General features: G+C 45.2%; 1 protein-coding gene across 2 annotated transcripts in view; it reads right to left on the reverse strand.

Annotated features, from left to right (window-relative positions):
• LOC147457463 (Tetratricopeptide repeat (TPR)-like superfamily protein) overlaps positions 1–23,340 on the reverse strand; it is a 132,398-nt gene that overhangs the window by 97,249 nt on the left and 11,809 nt on the right. The window lies entirely within an intron of this gene.

Consider the following 23,340-nt stretch of genomic DNA (forward strand, 5'->3'; position numbering starts at 1 on the left):
AAAAGACCTTGCCAAAGTCTTAATAATTCAAGATAACCTCTTGCAATGCAAAAGCTATTATATACGTATCTACATGAGGAATAACAAAGTCGCGATCAAATTTCTTAAGAGCATGAAGGTCAGAAGAAGAAAATCTTGGGAAGGAAACACTTTGAGAGCAAGAATCTAGTTTCAGAAACCTTTTTGAGAACAATAGAGTTCCAATGAAAAAAGACATCACAAACTCCCAAAAACTCCTCAAATTCTGCAACAAAACTTGAGAAGCATTCCTCTAAGACCTACATAGGACAAGTCATTCAAAGAATGCAGCCTATATTTAGAGAGAAGCTCTTTTAGGGACCAAAAGGTAGAATAGACCCCACCTCCATTCAACAAGTCAGTGTCTACAAAGCTGGATTACTATGTACTGCTTGTTTTATAGGCGTGTTGGATTTGCTACTAGATGTGCGAGCCACTTACAGTTACATAGTAAAGTTTCTAATGGAGAGCAGATGGAGGTGTGCCTTGCCTTGTTGTCTTCTCAAATGCGGGATAGATGAGCTTCTTCTTTAGATGTCACTTGGCAGCTCCACAGTTGTGCAGTCTGAGCATGAGTTGAGAGTTTGTCGCCTCTCTAGTGGATCTTGGTTGAGCTGCTAGTGCCCCAGCATCTTCAAGGGGCTGATCATAGGGAGTGAGGGCTGGTTTGGGGCTGTGCCCAGCTATGAAAGAGAAATTTCTCATTTCTGGCCTGTTTCTGCCATTGTTTTGCCCTCATATTGTTAGTGTGCCTCTTGGTGGCCCTGGGTCTAAAGCGTTTATTTTCACAGCCTTGTGCCACTGGTTTTCCATCTATGGGCCAGTTCATTTTTTCCCCCAATTTTCTAGGTCGTGGGTTCTTCAAGTAGGTTGGGCATCTAGATTTGCTCCCTATACACGGAGTGGGCTATCCACCCCATCAATTTACTGAATTCCAAATCAGAGCCAGCATTTTTGGTCTCTCTCTCCCCAACTTCTCTCTCTAGCATCGTTTTCTCTCTAGAGGTTTTGTTCCAAATCACCCTCTCCCCTCTGTGCCTTCGCCTTTTTGCAAATACCTCTCCTTGTGTGCTTTTCTCCTAGACGACTCTCCACCTGCAGCATCTTCGCAGATCTAGGAGACCAGCTCAACGGGATTGCTTAGACAGGTTCCACATTCAGAGGTCCACCATCAGAGACGAGAGGTTGTGCACCTATTGCAGCGGTTTTCAGCCATACCCGTCCATCTTCAGTTGCCATTTCCAACATGGTACTGGAGCTCCAGTGTTAGATCTAATCTTGAAGCGTTTTTGCCGCATGTCCCGGTGCTTGAGTTTTCGGAGAGGAGGACTTTAGGAGAAACACTTGATCCAACATAGTTCATCATCTTTTTCTTCACCAACGCTACTTGTGCTAAAGAAAGATGGAGCTTGGAGGATGTGTAGACAACAAAGCTCTAAATCAGATAACCATCAAGACAGGTTTCCAACACCCAACATCCATGATATAGTTGATAGATTGCAGGGTTCTACTTGTTTCAGTAGAATCGATATCAAAAGTAGCTATCATCAAATGTCACATGCACATCTAACCCTATGTGCATGTGGAAAAATTGTTCCTACGTCTAGGGTTTAGGTAACCTAGAAAGAGTTTTGGCACCCTTGTGAGCCTATACGCGGGCCGTGCATGTCCAGGCACTTAGAGTAGTTGCATACCCTCTGATTGCACAACCCAGAATCATTACCATCAACACCCAGTACCAAGCACTTTCCACCGCATGAACCCAGTTTTCCCCAAGCTGCATGTGGACCACCTCCTATGGCATTATTAATAATAAGCGACATTATTATTATTATTGCCAAGTCATGGGAGGCTGTAGGACTGCTCGACCATCTTTTGGCATACAAGCAAGGCTAGGGGCGCCCAGTAGAGGCAGAAGAGGTAGGAACTCAAGGAGGGCACAATAGCCAGCAGCACCCTCAGGCTCCCAGTGTTTTCTCAAGAGCCAGCACGGCCAACGTTTTTGCTCTCAAGCACCAGCGTTTCAGCTTGAAGAACCAGCATTTTCAGCCTAGAGGATCAGCATTTTCAAGTCAGCCATAGCCTCACCATACCGCACCGTTCGGTAGCAGATCCTCGCCGCATTCGCCCTATTGCAGCAGATCAGCCAGCGAACAGAATTCAGCCCAGATTTCAGCCAGCATTTTCAGTTTTCAGCCTCTAGACAGCCAGCGTTTTTGCAGTTTTCAGCCATTGCATGCATGGACAGTTGCAGATCCGCCCTGTAGCAGCACCGCAACTGCAGACCCACAGCAATAGACCTAGCGCTTTTAGATTTCAGCCATTAGCATCGCAGATCTGACGTCGACGATGACACCATTGTCGTCATCGTCATAGTCAACATCGTCGTCGTTGACATCATCATCGCCATTGTCGTCGTCACTGGTCAGGTACCACAGAATCTAGAAGCATTGTACCAGACTTTGTGCAATCTAAAGCAAATACCTCTCTAGCAATAGCGAGGGGGGCCCTTGGAGGGGGGTTTGGGACCCCATCTGGTGTCGTCTCTTCTCTCTCTCTCTAGCACTCTCATGCACTCTCATCCACAGTTTGCATTCTACTCTCTTGTTTTGGTCATTGCACACACTCTCTCTAAGCCGGGAAGGAGCTCCCTTCGTCTAAAGTAAAAGGAACCTTGAGCACTCACTGATTGCTCATTCTGAGCCATACACCATTATTCACTTCCGCTCCACATTACATTTGTATCAGAGCTCTTTGGCAATGTTGGGTATCATCACTCAAGAAAAGAATCACAAAGAACCATAGGAAATTTTTTGCTTCTTGTGGTCGCACGTAACCCAAGACCACTTGGGCGTGTCGATCCGAAATCTGTGTTTTTGAAAAGTGGCAAGTTTATTTCAAAAGAATTTCATAGTGAGCGATACTTGCAACAGGGAAGGAGAGAGAGAAAAAAGGGGAGAGGTTGTTCGGAGGTTGGGAGGGGTGGGGTAGTAACACCAAATTTTTTCACCAAACGCGTTTCGCTAGATTAGCTCATCAGTGGTGCAAAAAATTTGGAGGAGGAAGGGGGTATAAATAGGGGGGCATGGTTCAAAAACCTGTAAAAATTACTGTTATATAGGGCTAGTTTTAAAGGTAAGTTATTCCCCAAGTTCTTAGGAGGTACTAAAGAAAAGGGGAGGGAAAGGGAGAAGACGGAGTATTTAAGGGATGTACCAAAAATTTGGAAGTGTACAAAAAATTGGAGGCTAGTCACAGTTAATGAGGTTTGGTTAGACACAAAGGTTTGGAAGAATTATATGAGGAGAAATATATGTCGGGAAATAAACGAGATAGAGGGGAGCACAAAAAAACATTAGATATTAATGGGAAGGGAGCCAAGGTTTGGTGCATGAAGCCAACACACAATAGGTTTGGGAAGGTGTGCAAGTTCGAGATTAGCATTAAAAAGCCTAGAGAGAGGTTTGTTAATGGAGAGGGAGAGGTTGAGTGTGCGGGTAAGAGGTGAAAAGGGAATTTTTACAATGGTAGGTGATGGTTTGGATTTTTGGATTTTTTGGAGGAGAGACGATCTAGTACTATAAGGACAAAATGGAAGCAAGCTTCCAAAAGAGAGGGTGGGTAGCCTTTTGTTCTTAGTTTAGCAAAGAAGAGGTTTCGGATAGTGATAAAACTTGAAAGAGAGCTTTCTTGAATGATGTATCTTTTAAGTTCTGAAAGAATGAAGGAAATCTTTTAGTGTGTGGGATGCCAGGATTGCCAAGGGATATAGTTGTAAGAGTTGAGGCTTTTTTGGTGACAATGCGAATCGAGAATTCCATGGGTGGCAAAAGAGGCTCCTTTGAAGGAAATGGATGTCTAAGATAACCGCCTCTTGAAAGGAGATGAAGGAAGATATCTTGATATGTTCTTGGAGAGGGCGCCCATAACTTTTAAGAAACTTACTCAAACTAGAAAAAGGGCCATCCCAAATGCCAAAAGCATCATCTACAAACCTCTTGAAATAAAGAAGAGAGGGAGAGGAGAGAAGATTCATGCCTTCTTCTAAGAAACAAAGAAAAAGGCAAGCTTAGACAACGACAAAGTTGGACTTCATTGCCGTACCCTTGATTTGGTGCCAACAATCCCCATTAAAAGAAAGGTAGTGATCGTGAGGATAAGAGAGGCTAAGGATAGGATGAAATGGACTTTGGGAGAGGGGAAGATGTCACGGATAGTGTTTTTGAGAGCCAAAAGACCTTCTTGTATGAGAATGTTTGGATAGAGGGATTCCACATCAAAAGTAAACATAATAATATGGGGAGGAAAGGAGGTGGTGGTTAGGTCCAAGATAAGGGAGTCGAGTCTTTGAGGTGTTGGGTTTTAGAAAGGAGAACGGGGTAAAGTTGGGCATGGAGCCATTTAGAAGCATTTTCCAAAATGTATCCTTTGTAGGAGCAAATAGGGCGACCAACAAGGAGAGGGATCTTAGGTAGGAGAAAGAAAGGGCAAGGCTTGGGTTTGGTTTTACCAAGAGAGGAGGAGAGGATAAAGACCCGTTCATTGTAGGGGAGAAGGGGATAATTTGAGACAATGGAAGCGAGGAGGGAAGATACAAAAGGTAGGGGAGAAGAAGATAACAAGGAGTAGGTAAGAGGATCCGAAAGGTAGCGAAGTGCTTCATTATTATACCATACCCTGGAGAGGATTACCGGTCCTATATTCTTATCGGCCGGTTTGATAATAATACTGAGGTCATTTTTTAAGAAGGATATGGTTTCAATCAAGAATGGTTTTGAGTGGAAGGGGGGAAGAAGAGAGAGAAGGGGTTTAAGAAAAATGAAGATATGTTCGAAGGCGAGGTTAAGAGTGGAAGGAGGAGGAGGAGGATTCCAAGAGGGATTAGGGATAGATAAAGAGGGGGGAGAAGAGGGGGAAGCATTTTTAAAGAAAAGTTTAAGTTGAAGTGATCTTTTTAAGTTAGAGTAAGCTTCGAGGATTGAAACCGGTGGGGGTGGAGGAGAGGAAGGAATATAGTCGAGTCCAAGACCAAGAAGTCTTTGCTCGGCGGAAGAGAGGGAACCATTTGAGAGATTGTGAGAAGAGAGGTTGGTGACTTTGTGTTCCAAGGAGAAGGTAGAGAGATTTTTTAAGGCCAAATTTTTGAAAAGGTGAGGGTTTGTGAGAAGCCAATACTTAACCCAAGTTGTAAGGTGCTCCTTCCCTAATTCAACCTCCTCCATTGCAAGTTTTTGGACGTTTTGGGCAAGCTATATTTAGGGTCTAGTGGTTTAGATTGAGGTAAGCGGGAGGTGTTAGGAGAGGGAGAATTAAGAGGATAGTTAGGAGTTTGGAGAAGAGAGGGTAGACCGGAAAGGTTGGTAGAGAAGGGAGAGGGGAAGGGGTTTTTTGGAGTGGTTAAAATGAGAGAAATACAAGAGGAGGAGGTTGATCGGGGATGAGTTAATGGGGGAGAGGTTTTGGGTTTTTTAAAAGGTTGTCAGGTGAATTCTTTATGAGACGTTTTGGACAAAGGAGAGGAATTTTTGAAGGGTTGCTTAGTGCCAACCATAGATGAGTGAGGGAGCTTTTGGTGGGTAATATGGTGGAGAGGCTTGAGGTTAAATGCTTCTTTAGGGATGGTGGTGAAAGAAGCCTTCTTATTTGGCTGGTGACTTCGTGGTGAATCAACTCGCCCACCATGACATTGTGGAAGAAAGGCATTTAGAGCTCACTAAAAAGCTTGCGCCCGTCTCCTTTTCTAGAGTTCTACCATCGGCATGGCTAGACAACTACTCTTATGGAAGCAAGCCTCTCTTATTGAGTTTGATGCTCTCTTACAAAATGAGATTCTACAAACACATTTGGCCTCTTCTTTGAACATGGTGGCTCACAATGCTAGCAAGAGATCCCAAATCTCTCTCTTGGAAGAGGTAGAATCTCCACCTAAGGAAACGGTGGGCGAGTTGGTTCACAACGAAGTCACCACCCAAATGAGAAGGCTTCTTTCACCACCACCCCCAAAGAAGCATTTTAACCTCAAGCCTCCCCACCATATTACCCACCAAAAGCTCCCTCCCTCGTCTATGGTTTGCACTAAGCAACTCTTCAAAAATTCCCCTCCTTCGTCAAAAACCTCATATGAAGAATTCACCCGACAACTTTTTAAAAAACCCAAAACCTCTCCCCCATTAACCCATCCCTTAATTCTCCCTCTCCTAACACCTCCCGCTTACCTCAATCTAAACCACTTCACCCTAAATATAGCTTGCCCAAAACCTCAAAAAACTTGCAATGGAGGAGGTTGAATTAGGGAAGGAGCACCCTACAACTTCGGTTCACTTGCTCTTTTCTAAACCTCCTCTTTTCTCTCACGTTTGGACCCCTCCTCCATGTACTATCCCTCTCCTCCTCCACCCCATCCTTTCAGGTAAAAAAGGTATAAGTATTGGCTTCCTCTCACAAACCCTCACCTTTTTAAAACTTTGGCATTGAAAAATCTCTACCTTCGCGTTAAAACACAAAGCCACCAACCTCTCTTCTCACAATCTCTCAAATCGTTCCCTCTCCTCCGCCGAACAAAGACTTCTTGGTCTTGGACTTAACTATATTCCTTCTTCTCCTCCACCCCCACCGATCTCAATCTTAAAAGCTTACTCTAATCTAAAAAAAATCACTTCAACTTAAAATTTTCTTTAAAAATGATTCCCCCTCTTCTCCACCCTCTTTATCTATCCCTAATCCCTCTTGGAATCCTCCCTCTCCTTCCTCTACTCTTAACCTCGCCTTCGAACATATCTTCACCTTCCTTAAACTCCTCTCTCTTCCCCCCCCCCCCCCCCCCCCCCCCCCCCCCCCCACCCCCTTCCACTCAAAACCCATTCTTGATTGAAACCATATCCTCCCTAAAAAATGATCTCAGTATTATTATCAAACTAGCCAATAAGAATCTAGGACCGGTAATCCTCTCCAAGGTATGGCATAATAATGAAGCACTTCGCCACCTTTCGGACCCCCTTACCTACTCCCTGTTATCTTCTCCTCCCCTATCTTTTGTATCTTCCCTCCTCGCTTCCATTGTCTCAAATTACCCCCTTCGCCCCTACAATGAACGGGTCTTTATCCTCTCCTCCTCTCTTGGTAAAACCAAACCCAAACCTTGCCCTTTCTTTCTCCTACCTAAGATACACAAACTTACAAAGGATACCTTTTGGAAAATGCTTCTAAATGGCTCCATGCACAACTCTACCCCGTTCTCCTTTCTAAAACCCAACAGCTCAAAGAGTCCCACTCCCTCTTGCACCTAACCACCACTTTTTTTCCTCCCCATATTATTATGTTTACTTTTGATGTGAACTCCCTCTATCCAAGCATTCCCTGTTAGGTGCAGCGGAATGAATCTTGTATTTTCTCAAGATTAGTGATCTTTATTTGCTCAAGGTTCCTTTTAGTTCTTAGGGAAGGGGAGAGCCGTCCGTCTTATGGAGAGTGCTATGATCACGAACAAAGTGAGTGGATATTGTGCGTGCAAGTGAATGAGACTAAGAGAAGAAGAGAGAAGAGATACGACACCCAAGAGGTTGTAAAACCCTCCTCCGAAGGCCCCACTCGTCGGCGAGAGTGGTCTACTTTGATTGCACAAAGGTGTACAATGCGAATGCAATGGACTGATGCAATTTGGACTATGCCGATGACGACGACGGTGATGACGACGACAACTTGATGGCTGAAATCTCGGATCTTCTAATCGCTGAATTTCGGGACTGTTCGGCGGCTGAAAATGACTGTTTTGGCTGCGTTTTTATGGCTGAAAATGGGGGAACATCGGCAACCAATCTGGCACTGATCTACTGCTGTGTCATTGGCTGAAAACTGCGAGTATCTGCTGCTGGTTTGGGCAGAAACTCAAAAACGCTGATGTGCCTTTTCCCTTGCCAAAAATGTTGGGCTATATGCTCCCAAAAACGCTGAGGATCTGCAAGTAATGCTGCGTTTTATGGGCTGGAAAGCTGAGGCAAAACGTTGTGATCTGCTGACTGCCTAGCGTTAGTGAAAACGCTAATAGCTGGGCCGAGTCTGTCGCGGGAAAAACGCCAAGGATGGGGCTGATCTGCTAGAGAACTAACGCCAGAAGGGGGGACTTCAATGGCGATGCTAATGCTGTGAAAAACGCCAAAGATGGGGATGGCGAGGCTAAGTGCTGAGGGGGGGTACTGCTGAGAAGTTGCCTGTTGAGCGGGAAGCTCGTGCCTCTTCTGCCAGAAAGTGCTAACTTGGGTTTGCTTATATATTAACTTAGCAAAATTGCCCTACCTACTTTTGTTGGAAAGTCACTTAAAAATAATAAGTGAAAATAACCAAAAATAGAAAAAGAGGCTAAATGCACTGGAAAATTCCCCTAACTGATGCTAATGGAGTCTGATGGGAATTCCAATGATCATGCTGTGTGCAACCGGAGGATATGCATCTATGCTAAGTGACTGGGCATGCACGGTCTACGAATAGACTCACAAAAGTGCCAGATCACTGCTAATCTAGACTTGACTGAATTGACAGAACCCTGCTGTGGTGTAGCTTGTCCACAGACACATAGGGTTAGGATGTGTCACGTGACATTCCCATACAAAAAAGTCTTTTGGCTCTCAAAAACACCATCCGTGACATCTTCCCCTCTCCCAAAGTCCATTTCATCCTATCCTTAACCTCTCTTATTCTCAACCATCACTACCTTTCTTTCAATGGGGATTGTTGGCACCAAATCAAGGGTACGGCAATGAAGTCCAACTTTGTCGTTCTTTCAATGGGGATTGTTGGCACCAAATCAAGGGTACGGCAATGAAGTCCAACTTTGCCGTTGTTTACGCTTGCCTTTTTCTTTGTTCCCTAGAAGAATGCATGAATCTCCTCTCCTCTCCCTCTCTTCTTTATTTCAAGAGGTTCGTAGATGACGCTTTTGGCATTTGGGATGGCCCTTCTTCTAGTTTGAGTAAGCTTCTTCAAAGCTATGGGCGCCCTCTCCAAGAACAAATCAAAATCTCTTCCTTCGTCTCCTTTCAAGAGGCGGTTATCTTAGACATCCATTTTCTTCAAAGGAGCCTTTTTTGCCACCCATGGAATTCTCGATTCGCATTGTCACCAAAAAAGCCTCAACTCTTACAACTATATCCCTTGGCAATCCTGGCATCCCACACACCAAAAGGTTTTACTTCATTCTTTCAGAACTTAAAAGATACATCATTCGAGAAAGCTCTCTTTCAAGTTTTATCACTATCCGAAACCTCTTCTTTGCTAGACTAAGGGCAAAAGGCTACCCACCCTCTCTTTTAAAAGCTTGCTTCCGTTTTGTCTCTTGTAGCACTAAATCGTCTCTCCTCCAAAAAATCCAAAAATCCAAACCATTACCTACCATTGTAAAAATTCCCTTTTCACTCCTTACCCGCACACTCAACCTCTCCCTCCCCATTAACAAACCTCTCTCTAGGCTTTTTAAAGCTAATCTTGAACTTGCAAACCTTCCCAAACCTATTGTGTGTTGGCTTAATGCACCAAACCTTGGCTCCGAAAAACCCATAATAGCTAATGTTTTTTTGTGCTCCCCTCTACCTCGTTTATTTCCCCACTTATATTTCTCCTCTTATGATTCTTCCCAACCTTTGTATCTAACCAAACCTCATTAACTTTGACTAGCCTCCAATTTTTTGTACGATTCCAAATTTTGGTACATTCCTTAAATACTCCCTTTCCCTCCCCTTTTCTTTAGTACCTCTTAAGAACTTGGGAAATAACTCACCTTTAAAACTAGCCCTATATAACAGTACTTTGTACAGGTTTTCGAACCATGCCCCCCTATTTATAACCCCTCCCTCCTCCAATTTTTTGCACCACGGATGAGCTAATCTAGCGAAACGCGTTTGGTGAAATATTTGGTGTTACTACCGCACCCCCCTCACCTCACAACAACCTCTCCCCTTTTTTCTCTCTCTCCCTCTCTTTTGCAAGTATCGCTTGCTATCAAATTCTTTTCAGATAGTTACATAGTAAAGTTTCTAATGGACAGCAGATGGAGCTGTGCCTTGCCTTGTTGTCTTCTCAAATGCGCGATAGGTGAGCTTCTTCTTTAGATGTCACTTGGCAGCTCCACAGTTGTGCAATCCGAGCATGAGTTGAGGGTTTGTCGCCTCTCTAGCGGGTCTTGGTTGAGCTGCTAGTACCCCAGTATCTTCCAGGGGCTGATCATAGAGAGTGAAGGCTGGTTTGGGGCTGTGCCCAGCTATGAGAGAGAATTTTCTCATTTCTGGCATGTTTCCGTCATTGTTTTGCCCTCATATTTTTAGTGTGCCTCTTGGTGGCCCTCGGTCTAAAGCGTTTATTCTCAAAGCCTTGTGCCACTGGTTTTCCATCTATGGGCCAGTTCATTTTTTCCCCCGATTTTCTAGGTAATGGGTTCGAAATCTAGATTTGCTCCCTATACACGGAGTGGGCTATCCACCCCATCAATTTAGTGTATTGCAAATCAGAGCCAGCATTTTTGGTCTCTCTCTCCAACTTCTCTCTCTAGCATTGTTTTCTCTCTAGAGGTTTTGTTCCAAATCGCCCTCTCCCCTCTCTGCCTTTGTCTTTTTGCAAATACCTCTCCTTGTGTGCTTTTCTCCTAGACGACTCTCCACCTGCAGCATCTTCCCAGATCTAGGAGACCAGCTCAACAGGATTGCTTAGACAGGTTCCACATTTAGAGGTCCACCATCAGAGAGGAGAGGTTGTGCACCTATTGCAGCGGTTTTCAGCCATACCCGTCCATCTTCAATCGCCATTTCCGACATGGTACCGGAGCTCCAGTGTTAGATCTAATCTTAAAGCGTTTTTGCCGCAAGTCCCGATGCTTGAGTTTTCGGAGAGGAGGACTTTAGGAGAAACACTTGATCCAACATAGTTCATCATCTTTTTCTTCACCAATGCTACTTGTGCTAAAGAAAGACGGATCTTGGAGGATGTGTAGACAACAAAACTCTAAATCAGATAACCATCAAGACACGTTTCCAATACCCAACATCGATGATATATTTGATAGATTGCAAGGTTCTACCTGTTTCAGTAGAATCGATATCAAAAGTAGCTATCATCAAATGTCACGTGCACATCTAGCCCTATGTGCATGTGGACAAATTGTTCCTATGTCTAGGGTTTAGGTAACCTAGAAAGAGTTTTGGCACCCTTGTCAGCCTATACGCGGGCCGTGCATGTCCAGGCACTTAGAGTAGTTGCATACCCTCTGATTGCACAACCCAGAATCATTACCATCAATACTCAGTACCAAGCACTTTCCACCGCATGAACCCAGTTTTCCCCAAGCTCCATGTGAACCACCTCCTATGGCATTATTAATAATAAGCGACATTATTATTATTATTGCCAAGTCATGGGAGGCTGTAGGACTGCTCGACCATCTTTTGGCATACAAGCAAGGCTAGGGGCGCCCAGTAGAGGCAGAAGAGGTAGGAACTCAAGGAGGGCACAATAGCCAGCAGCACCCTCAGGCTCCCAGTGTTTTCTCAAGAGGCAGCACGGCCAACGTTTTTGCTCTCAAGCACCAGCGTTTCAGCTTGAAGAACCATTTTCAGCCTAGAGGATCAGCATTTTCAAGTCAGCCATAGCCTCGCCATACCGCACTGTTCGGTAGCAGATCCTCGCCACATTCGCCCTATTGCAGCAGATCAGCCAGCGAACAGAATTCAGCCCAGATTTCAGCCAGTATTTTCAGTTTTCAGCCTCTAGACAGCCATCTTTCTTGCAATTTTCAGCCATTGCATGCATGGACAGTTGCAGATCCGCCCTGTAGTAGCACCGCATTTGCAGACCCACAGCAATCGACCTAGCACTTTTAGATTTCAGCCATTAGCATCGCAGATCTGACCTCGACGATGACACCATTGTCGTCATCATCATAGTCACCATCGTCATCGTCGTCGTCGACATAATCATCGCCATCGTCGTCGTCACTGGTCAAGTACCACAGAATCTAGAATCATTGTACCAGACTTTGTACAACCTAAAGCAAATACCTCTTTAGCATTAGAGAGGGGGGCCCTTGGAGGGGGGTTTGGGACCCCATCCTGTGTCGTCTCTTCTCTCTCTCTCTAGCACTCTCATGCACTCTCATCCACAGTTTGCATTCTACTCTCTTGTTTTGGTCATTGCACACACTCTCTCTAAGCCAGGAAGGAGCTCCCTTCCTCTAAAGTAAAAGGAACCTTGAGCACTCACTGATCGCTCATCCTAAGCCATACACCATAATTCACTTCCGCTCCACATTACATTGGTATCAGAGCTCTTTGGCAATGTTCGGTATCATCACTCAAGAAAAGAATCACAAAGAACCATAGGAAATTTTTTTGTTTGTTGTGGTCGCACGTAACCCAAGACCACTTGGGCGTGTCGGTCCGAAATCTGTGTTTTTGAAGAGTGGCAAGTAACCCAAGAAAGAAGGGCATGTCCAGCCTCCCCTCGTTCCTGTTTTCTAGTCATTGAGAGCGGACCTTGTACTTAGCAGCAAACCAATCGACCTGAGGTGGGAAAAAGAAACCGTGGTGTGAGGGCAAGGCCGCCAAGAGGTGCACCCGCAGGAAGGAGTTGAGCTTGGGTAAGAGAAAAGCCTTCTTAAACGCGGATTGCAAGCCAAGAACCCCTAGTACTCAGGAACCCCACGAACCCCGAATACTCAAGAACCCGAGTACTCAAGAACCCCAAGTACTCAAGACCCTCAAGAAGCCAAGTACTCAAGAACCTCAAGAACCCACGAACCCGAGAGCTCATGGTCATTACCCTTAGCGGAATGGATAGTTTGCGTGAAGGTGATGAGAGTGGAGTTGGAGAAGACGAAGTTTCTATACCAAGAGGATTGTTCCCCGATCCTCCCCCATCCCCATCTACGCCACAGATTGCACCAAACCCCATGGAGGCCTTGGTCAAGACGATGATGGAGATGATGCTACACCGCGAGCGTGAAGAAAGAAGGGCAGCTATGGAGCTCGAGCGTGAGCAAGCACGCGAGACTCAACGCATAGCGGCCGAAGAAAACACGCGGCTATGGAGTCAGAGCGAGAGGCGCAGAGAGATCAACGCATGCACAAGTTGGTACTCTCCTCGAAAACTGAGCCACTCAAGGAGGTTGGTAAGTCATCACGTAGCACACGTAGAGACGAAGATTCCAACAATCCGATCATTGAGAAGTTGATGTTTAGTAGTATGATGGTAAGATGGATGCATCTGTGATTCATTCTTGGTTGCATCAATTTAATGCTTACTTTGCGACTAACAAGAAAACAAGTAACAATAAAGTTTTGACGGCTGCCATGTATTTAGCGAGGGATGTGTTATATCCCGCTTACACGAGAGGGGATCTAGCCTAGACGCCGTCGGGATGGGCGTCCAGTGTCCCGGCGGACATAGTGTGAACCCGGTGTCACAAACTAGTGACGTGGCTGCCCAGTACACACACACACACACCCTCTCTTTGGCATGGAACAGTCCCAAAATGCTGATGTGGTGCTGCCGTACTGCCCCCGCATTTCACGCTGGAGATCACGGACTGCTGACGTGGCATGCTGTACGGACGACCGCTTTTGCGGCGCAATTTACAGCAGCAGATGACGCAGCTTTTGAATCTGCTTTTTCCTACGCATATTGGCAAGGGGGAGAGAGAATTTCTTTAATTGCTTTATTTGCCAAGCAGTGGCTTGAGAGAGAGGAAAAAAAAAAGCTTTATTTATTGGATTCTTTTGGGACAGCTTTTGGGGCTCTGCTTTTGGCATCCCTTGTAATCTCTTTGTAAGTGTAGTTGGGCTCCCACTTCTCAGAGTATATGGACGCAGAGTCTGAGAGTGAGACCCACCCACTCCCGCATACTTTGTGCAACAAATTTAAAATAAAAAGAAATACCGAAAGGGGTGCGAGTCTTTGGGGACAATACCTCTTGGCACGAAACTCCGCCTGTTAGGTGCAGCGGAATGATTGTTTGCGCTTTGCTCAAGATGAGTGCTCCAAACTATGCTCAAGGTTCCTTTTAGTTCTTATGGAAGGGAGAGCTTTCCGTTCTTAATGGAAAGTGCTATGATCACAAAGTGAATGGACACTGTGCGTGCAAGTGTATGAGACTGAGAGATAGAGAGAGAAGAGAGATACGACACCAAAGACGTTGTAAAACCCTCCTTCGAAGGCCCCACTCTCGTCGGCGAGAATGGTCTACTTATTGATTGCACAAAGTGGTACAATGACGATGCAATGGACTGATGCAACCTAGGACTACGTCAGTGACGACAACGGTGATGACGACGACGACTTTAGGGCTGAAATTTGCGTTCTTCTATCTGCTGTCCAAAAACGCTATGGGCTGAAAATCTGGGACTGTTTTCGGTGGCTGAAAATGAATGTTTTGGCTGCATTTTTGAGGGCTGAAAATGATGATACTCGGCAAGTCTTTATGGCTGAATCTGTTGCTATTCATGCATGCTGAAAACGCTGCCTATCTGCGGCCAAATGGGCTGAAAATAGAAAACGCTAGGGCTGTTCTGTAGCGTTAGTAAAATGCTAGGGATCTAGGCATGTGGCGATGTCTGCAAAGCTGAAAAACACCAAAGCTTGAGGGAGGTGCTGATGGAGACCAAAAACGCTAGGTGCAAGGAGAGGGAATCGCCAAGCTTGGGGGTACTGCGGGTTCTTGCTGAGAAGACGCCTGTTGAGCGGGAAGCTCCTGCTGCCTCTTCTGCCATTTAGTGCTAGCTTGGGTTTGCTTATATACAAACTTAGCAAAATTGCCCTACCTACTTTTGTTGGAAAGTCACTTTAAAAAAATAATAAGTGAAAAATGTCAAAAATAGGGAAAATAGGCTAAATGCACTGGAAAATTCCCCTAACTGATTCTAATGGATTCTGATGGGAATTTTGATGATCATGTTGTGTGCAACCAGAGGATATGCATCTACACTAAGTGACTGGGCATGCAAGGTCTACGAATAGACTTACAAAAAGTGCCAGATCACTTCTAATCTAGATTGACTGGACTGATTGAACCCTGTTATGGTGTAGCTTGTCCACGGACACGTAGGGTTGGATGTGTCACGTGACACCGCCGGGCCGGTGTCGAATCAAATTGTGAACTGTTTTGAAGCAGTGTGACATGAAACGTTTCGGGGTTTCGTGCGTTTTGGGGTTTCGAGGTTTCTGAAACCTTTCGTTTCAGGGCTCAAAGAAAGCGAAACACATGTTTCGTTTTACATGTATGTACCTATAATTATACATTGAATATACATACAAATTTACCTGTCAAAACATGTGAAATACCAAAATCTGGATGTGAGACTTGAGTCACGAGTAAACAAGGTCGATTTTGTGAAGTGGCCTGGCTTTAAAAATCCCCAAATGGGTGGTTTAAGGTCAACTGGTCAAAAGGGGGCCAAAAAAAAAAAGTCGACTCGTTTCGCGCATTTCGCCGAAACGTTTCGGCCATTTTGGCGTTTCGGGGTTTCAGAGGGCCGAAACGCGTTTTTATATCACACTGTTTTGAAGTGAATTCCTGTCGTGTCGCGGTAGATTCTTGACTTGGAGTGTACAAGTTTGTTACACCCGGCCAGTGTGGCCTTGCTCTAGCACAAAAAATGAAGCACAACAAAGGTAAGCCAAAGGAGAATAAGTCGAGTACTTCTCAGAATCAACCGCAAGGTAAGACCATTGGTAAGCACAACGGTAATTCTTCTTCTAAATCTTCTTCTACACTTCAAGCATAGAATTCTCACAATGATGATAAAGGAAAGGTTAAAATTCAGGAAACCCCTTAGTTGACACCTGATGAAAAATCTGCTCAAGGAATCTTAGGAGGTGGGTTAACTCTTGAAGAACGAGATGAATATGCACGAGACGATAGATGTTTTCAATGTCACACTAAAGGTTACATAAAACGAGTTTGTCCTACGAAAGCACCTAAAGAACCCACCGAATCCACATCATTTGTGAATGCACTCAGTGAGAACACTAATGTGTCCCAAGTTTCTCATGATCATGTAGATGAGTCTCTCATGCAGTGTTATGGTCATGTGAATAGTACACGCATCGTGATCTTGTTTGATTTGGATAGCATGCATGATGTGATTAGTGACTCTCTCATGAAGAGCGCATGTTAAGAAGCTCTTCCCATAGATCCCATTGTGATCTCTGGATTTGCTCCTTGCATGCACTCTCGGTTCACGTATGAACGTCCTGTGTGACAGTGCTAGTTCAAAATGTTGATTTTCGTTGTAGATTTGTGGTTTCTTCTCTCAAAGAATGTGATTTGATTTTTGGCATCAAGGGGTTTAAAGTTTAATATTTATAATCCACGCATTGATTGGAAAGAAAACTCTCTCTCTCTCACAGTTAAAGGAGCGACTCCCCGTGGTCCTTCGCTATGACAAGAACATTCCGTCTTTGGCACTAGTCTCTCACTCTCATGTTTTGAAAGAGGACAAAACCCGTAGTATCATAGTGTCTCTCAGTACACAATCCCACAGTCTCAAAAAGCACGAGTCATTGCATGAAACGAACTCTCTTGCTGTCATGTCTTCTCCGAAGCACAACATACATTTTTTGCATGATCGCGCGGTGATTGTTCGTCAAGATCATCAAGTCTTCAAGTTGCTCGTCTGTACCGAGTACACCTTGTGGTGACCGTCAAGCTAGATGGTTCCAGTCTTGTGAGTATTTAAAAGCTAACCTCATTGCAGATACGATCAATCACGCAGGACCCATCTTGGCTCTCGAGTCGGGGTCCAAAGAACCCACTCAAGAAGTATTTTGTGTTCGCATGATTAGTAAGTATGTATTGTCCGAGTTCCTCATTCGTGACGGTCTCTTGTATTTTCGCCACCATCTCTATGTGTTTCCTTTTCATAGGCAAGCCTGATTGCACGATGCACATGATTCACTCACGGATGAGCACGGATGCATGCAATCGCTCTACAAAAGATAAAGAATTTGCTTTCAAGGAGTTCACAAAGTTTCATGACTGCCAGTTTTGTCAGTGGGTTTTGCATGTTCATTCCTCGGCATGACACAGTCACAAGCACGATTGTCCATCGAACATTGGCAATTCCGTTGTGATTTGCCACAGTTGATAGCTTTAGGTCGAAAGGTCAAGTTTCGATCTCACTTTTGGCATGTATTTGATAAACACTTTGGACACTCTGTCACTTTGTTCATGTATTGCATGCACAGTCATTAAAGAAAAATAGTCCTTTTTCGATCTTTCGACAAGAAACAAATATGTTTATGGTTTTGTGTTTGAGGTAGTTTCAAGAATAATCCTCATCGGAGATTCTTAAAGAAGGTGAACCCGAGATCATGTTTATGGTTTTGTGTTTGAGGTAGTTTCAAGAATAATCCTCATCGGAGATTCTTAAAGAAGGTGAACCCGAGATCATAAACGAAGTTGGAGCATCGGAGCCGCAACAGATTATTATGTCGCTTTCGACGCAGCCCAAAGAAGCAACCATTGCAGACTTTCATGAAGTTCAAGTGTCGCATGACCCACGCAGCAGAGTGGCCGGTGAAGAGTACTTCGCAGGAACTCAGGAGTTGTTGGCACAACAACTCTACGGACGCCATACAGCTCGGTACCGATGCCTCACCTTGAAAAGGGAGCAATGTCACGTGCACATCTAACCATATGTGCATGTGGATAAGCTGTTCCTAATTCTAGGGTTTAGGTAGCCTAGGAAGTGTTCTGGCACCCTTGTGAGCCTGTACGCGGGCCGTACATGTCCAAGCACTTTGAGTAGTTGCATACCCTTCAATTGCACAACCCAGAATCATTAGCATCAGTACCCAGTACCAAGCATGAGCACTTTCCACCGCATGAACCCAGTTTTCCCCAAGCTGCATGTGAACCACCTCTTATGGCATTATAAATAATAAGTGACATTATTATTATTATTGCCAAATCGTGGGAGGCTGTAGATCGACTGCTCGACCCATCTCTTGGCACCTATATAAGCAAGGCAGGGGTCGCCCAGTAGAGGCAGAAGAGGCAGGGACTCAAGGAGGGCACAGTAGCCAGCAACACCCTTACGCTCCGAGCTTATTCTCAAGCAGCAGCAAGGCCAGCGTTTTTGCTCTCAAGCACCAACATTTTCAGCCTGAAGAACCAGCATTTTCAGCCGAGAGGATCAGCGTTTTCAAGTCAGCCATAGCCTCGCCATACCGCACAGTTTCGGTAGCAGATCCTCGCCGCATTCGCCCTATCGCAGCAGATCAGCCAGTGATCAGAATTCAGCCCAGATTTCAGCCAGCATTTTCAGTTTTCAGCCTCCAGACAGCCAGCGTTTTTGCAGTTTTAAGCCATTGCATTCATGGACAGTTGAAGATATGCCCTGTAGCAGCACCGCAGCTACAGACCCACAACAGTAGACCTAGCGTTTCCAGATTTCAGCCATTAGCATCGCAGATCTGACCTCGACGACAACACCATCGTCGTCATTGTCACAATCACCGTCGTCGTCAAGTACCACAACATCTAGAAGCATTGTACCAGACTTTGTGCAATCTAAAGCAAGTACCACTCTAGCAATAGAGAGGGGAGCCCTTGGAGGGGCGTTTGGGACCCCATTTGGTGTCTCTCGTGCACTCTCACCCACAGTTTGCATTCCACTCTCTTGTTTTGGTCATTACACATTCTCTCTCTACGCAAGGAAGGCTCTCCCTTCCTCTAGAGTAAAAGGAACCTTGAGCACTCGCTGATTACTCATCTTGAGCCATAGACCATCATTCACTTCTGCTGCACATTAGATCAAATCAAAATCTCTTCTGGAGATGTATATAGGACCGTATTCAAAATGTCCTTTGGATTGGACAAGTTTTTGGTGATTCCGTCTAGCCTCACAAACACTTGGGCAATGTTCAACAAGATGCTAGACAAGACCTTTGGAGATTTTAAGCAGAATGTGGGCACATTCTTTAATGACATCGTCATTTTCTCCAAGTCTGAAGAACAGCATAGAGAGCATCTGACACCAGTGTCCAAAGCACTAGGGGAATAGAGATTGGTGATCAACGAAAAGAAGAGTGAGCTCTTAGATACACTCTTTGGGACACACAGTTTGGTCCAAGGGTGTTAGCATGGATCTAGCAACACCCAAAATCGATAAGGAGGCTGATTTGGGGCTGATTTGACTTCCTTAAGTGATACAGAGTGTGTGTGAGTAGTGGGTGCAGGTCTATAGCTTTAATGGAAAGCTTGCCTTTTCCTCTGTCTAATGTAGTACGATGATTCGGCTCTCGTGCACACCTCTCCCCTTTTGAATATAGAATCGTGATGCCCTGCTCATCTACATGTACAGTTCTGTGGGTTTATCTGCCGTTGCCGAGGCAAGAGCCTCTTGCACAAAAATTGGATTAGCTAGCTGCTAACCCCATGCAGGTACAAGTTGATTTAGAGAGAAATAGAAATCTCGTCTAAATCAAAGGGCAAGTAGCCCTACACGTGCGGGAACTCGAGGGCTTGCTACGGATGCGTTCGGCACGCAAAATGGAGCCCAAAACAGGGAATTACAGCTTGTTGTAAGTTTTTGCAGTTTTGGGGTTTTGCCCTTTGTGATGCTTGAATGTCCCAGGCGCTCCGAGGAAGCTAGGGAACTGCTAAACAAGTCTTTTGGAGCGTTTAAAAGGCTGAGAACAGAGAATTCAGCGTGCTGTATTTTCTCACCAGGTTTGCAAAAGTGTGCTAATTTGCGTGGAAAGTCACTTAGTACATGCGGATTTTGTCTGTAAAGCCTTCTACTGTCGTTATGCTGCCGAAATTGGGCTAGAGTAGGTAATTTTCAGCCCAATCGAAGTGAGACAACTTGTAGAAGTTTACAAGTTTTCTCAAACTTAATTGGAATAAAGAAATGCCAAAAGAGGCACCAATCTTTGGGGGGTGTCACTACCTACTTGGAAGCACTCTAGCTACCAAGTCGTGATTTTGTTTGAAGTGTTGAATTCCAGTCACAGGTTTATTCGTGAAGTTTCTATGTGTTGTAAAGTACTAGTAAAGTTAAACAACATATAGATCGGGTGAAAGCCAAAGTTACCGCCCTTTAGTAAGCCTACATGCCGGTTTCAAGGTTCCGTTACCGGCATCACTTTTTCCTCAAGGAGTGAGCCTTGGTTTGTTTTGGGCGAAGACACGAGCACAAGAACTTGGAATTCCTATGGCTAACACAATGAATGACACCAGAGAAGAGGGTTCCTCTTCATAGGACAGACAAGTTGTTCCTCTAGTGTATGAGGTTGGCAAAAGTTCACGGCCACCATTGTATATGCCTTTCGTTGGTGTGAATGCGCCACAAGTTCACGGGATAATGACTCGGCAACTAGAGGAGGATGCATTCATGACAAAGTTGGTTACTGCTATGAATGTGTTTACTCGGTTGGTACAAAATCCTAGGTTTATGGAGTTTCTGCAAGCTCCACCAGTGTCACAGCAGGCAAGGCAACTTTCTCATCAAGTAGAGCCCGTTGAAGCTCAAGCCCAGCTTCTTAATGTGTCTCGGCAGGGAGGGAGCATTCACATTTGCGGAGTCAGTTGGGGCTCCAAGGAAAACTTTTTTTGTCCACGAACAGGTGGCCAAGACGCCAATTCCTCGGCTGTTCCAATTCAGCTAGCCAACTTTCAAAGTCCAAATGTTGGTTTAAATGGACAGGGAACTACCTTCCAGGCTATGCATCAGGTATTTCCACCACCTACAGTACATCCTGGGTATTTCTAGGGTGGATCTATGTTTCAAAGAATGGTTGCTTATGCGTCTGGAAATCAGCAGTACATGCCAGGAGCAGTGTTTGGGGGTATGCAAGGCATGATGCCAAACCCCATATATCAGATTACAAGCAGTAACCCCATATATCGGCTTTCAAGCAATAAACAAGGCTAGTTTGGGATGCCATAGGGCAATTTTGCTATGGCTAACTTTTCGAATCAACAGGCAAATATGGCGCAAGGAAGCCAAGATGCTACTGGCCAAGGAGCACACATGATCCCTACCACCATACCCATGTTGCAGACACTTCCCTATGATAATTTGGTAGTGTTGGACAAGGGTGGTGCAACTGTGAAGTTTGATACCTTTGACGGGTTTGAAGACAAGACAAAGGCTCTTATCTTCCTCCAATTGTTTGATATTGCTTATGCGGGGGGGGGGGGATTTTACAAAGGCCTCCAATGTCCGGAAAGCTTCCACTTTCTTGAAAGGAAATGCACGTTCATGGTGGACAACATTGTTGATGCAAGGACAGGCACCCGCCACATGGGTTTACTTCAAACAGATGTTTTCCATTTGCATGGCTCTCAAATGAATTTGAAGCTAACGTTATGATAAATTGGCACCAACTCTATGCAGCTACTTGCAAAAGCTTAGAGTACAATCGGGAGTTTTGTAAAGCGTAAAGTAACTTCCTACAGATGTAATGTGCAACGGAGGTGAATGCTCATGGTACTTGCCGTAGATGCTGGTTACTGCGAGGCTAAGGGCTGAATGTTGAAAATGCTAAGGATGTTGAGGCTAGGATCTGCAACTTGATGGCGATAAGGGCTGAAATCTGAATGCTGAAAAATGTTGTTAGCAGGCTGATCAGGCTGAGATCTGATTCTGAAAAAGCTGGCTCAGCAAGGCTGAAAACGCTGGCATAATGGGCTGCTGAAAACGCTGGCGTAATGAGCCGAAAACGCTGGCTGTGATGCAGAAAACGCTGGGCTGTTGATGGTCAAAACCGCTGGCTGAGGGTGGAAACATTTGTTGAGGCTGAGGGTGCTGCTGGTCCGGGTGCTGCGGTACTGCTTGTACTTCTTCTTCGTCTGCTTCCTTGCTTTCCAAGCGCCCCCTTGGCTTGCTTATATAGCCACCACAAGCTGGGTCGAGCAGTGGAATGTTGAGCCTCAGGATTTGAAAATAAGGCAAAAGTCACTTATCACTGAGTTTGACAACCCACTAATAAGGGGTGGTTCACATGCAGTAAATTGCTTATGCATGGGACTAATGGTACTATATGGACTGTGCAATCAGAGGGTATGCAACTACTCTAAGGTGTCTGGGTATGCACGTCCTGCTTACAGGCTCACAAGGGTGCCAGAACACTTCCTAGGCTGACCTAAACCCTAGAAGTAGAGTTACAACTTGTCCACATGCACATAGGGTTAGATGTGCACGTGACATTCTCCCCTTTTCAAGATGAGATACTGGTACCGAGCTGCATGGCTTCCTTGTAGGCTGCCAAAAACTGAAGGTAATCTATGAAGAAATCTTCGTCGACCCACACTGCCTCATGGGTTCCTCGATCCTTGAACTTCAAAAAGTATTGTCGTGCTTGTTTCTTTGAAACTCTAGGAATGTTGAGGCTAGGATCTGCAGCTTGATGGCGATAAAGGCTAAAATTTGAATGCTGAAAAACGTTGAAGTAGCGGGCTGATCAGGTTGAGATCTGATGCTGAAAACGCTGGCTCAGCAGGGCTGAAAACGCTGGCGTTATGGGCCGCAAACGCAGGCTGCAATGTAGAAAACGCTGGGCTGCTGATGGTGAAAAACGCTGGCTGAGGGTGGAAACGCTGGCTGAGGCTGAGGGTGTTGCTGGTCCGGGTGCTGCGGTACTGCTTGTACTTCTTCTTTTGCTTCCTTGCTTTCCAAGCGCCCCCTTGGCTTGCTTATATAGCAATGTTGAGCCTCACGATTTGGAAAATAAGGCAAAAGTCACTTATTGATGAGTTTGACAACCCACTAATAAGGGGTGGTTCACATGTGGTAAATTGCTTATGCCTGGGACTAACGGTACTATATGGACTATGCAATCAAAGGGTATGCAACTACTCGAGTGCCTAGACATGGGCGTCCTGCGTACAAGCTCACAAGGGTGCCAGAACACTTCCTAGGCTGACTTGAACCCTAGAAGTATAAGTTACACCTTCTCCACATGCACATAGGGTTAGATGTGCATGTGACAACAGATTTGTGCCATTGACAGAGCAGATAGAGAGGTATTGTTGTGGACTACCTAAAGGGCTCATGCACTATTGTACAAAGAACAGAGAGGCCACCCTTACTCAGCTTAAGGAGGTTGCCAACATTGGTCATGCCTTGTTGATAGGAGAAGACTAGATTCCAGGGCAACGCGAAAGGGGGTGAGTCAAAGAAAAATTCAGCAAAGAAGCCCTTTGCAAAAACGACTCCTGAAGTTTCCTAGGGGTCAGGAAAAGCAAACAAAGCTAAGGACTCAGCCGAGACGACTAGAGGACAAGCTAAGAAACAGAAAAAGAAGCCTTTTGTGCAAAAGTCTTTCGAAGAGAAGAAGGCT

This window comes from Adiantum capillus-veneris, chromosome 5, assembly GCF_014529385.1.
Source record: "Adiantum capillus-veneris isolate H3 chromosome 5, ASM1452938v2, whole genome shotgun sequence".
Lineage (NCBI taxonomy): Eukaryota > Viridiplantae > Streptophyta > Polypodiopsida > Polypodiales > Pteridaceae > Adiantum > Adiantum capillus-veneris.